General features: G+C 44.2%; 1 non-coding gene across 1 annotated transcript; it reads right to left on the bottom strand.

Moving 5' to 3' along the window:
• Positions 1–439: 439 nt before the first annotated feature.
• Positions 440–558, bottom strand: LOC129115912 (5S ribosomal RNA). Its single transcript, XR_008533299.1, has one exon. It is a non-coding gene; the product is annotated as a 5S ribosomal RNA (ribosomal RNA).
• Positions 559–566: the final 8 nt, after the last annotated feature.

Here is a 566-nt window from a genome sequence, read left to right as displayed (position 1 = left end):
TGCTTAGCTTCCGAGATCAGACGAGATCGGGGCGTGTTCAGGGTGGTATGGCCGTAAGCAAATATTGTGCCTACCAAAGGGCCTTTTAAAGATACTATATCACCACGCTTTGCTCTTTCGTCTATACAGGGAGCGCCTGCAGATTTCCAGACACACTCACAGCTTTTAAATGTCAAATCAGAATGTACAAAGTGGCTATAAGGATCACAAATGTAGTGCAGTAAAAATATTAATATTTACTGTTGAAATGTAGAATACGTTAGCATAAAATTGAAAAGAAAATGATCGATGAGCTTAGGAATGATGAAAGCCATCATTTAACTGGATTTGTGTCATTTCTATACCGGCAAGTCATGATCTAGCTATTTCCTTCCCACCCTGTCGGTGTCCACTGAAAAAGCAGCAGCGCCCTCTGCTTTTTGTAAAGAGGAGTGAAAAAAGCTTACAGCACCTGGTATTCCCAGGCGGTCTCCCATCCAAGTACTGACCAGGCCCGACCCTGCTTAGCTTCCGAGATCAGACGAGATCGGGCGTGTTCAGGGTGGTATGGCCGTAAGCAAATATTG

Source organism: Anoplopoma fimbria, unplaced genomic scaffold (assembly GCF_027596085.1).
Source record: "Anoplopoma fimbria isolate UVic2021 breed Golden Eagle Sablefish unplaced genomic scaffold, Afim_UVic_2022 Un_contig_2188_pilon_pilon, whole genome shotgun sequence".
NCBI classification, from domain to species: Eukaryota; Metazoa; Chordata; class Actinopteri; order Perciformes; family Anoplopomatidae; genus Anoplopoma; species Anoplopoma fimbria.
The sequence above is the reverse complement of the archived record's forward strand: the minus strand, read 5'-3'. Positions and strand labels throughout refer to the sequence as shown.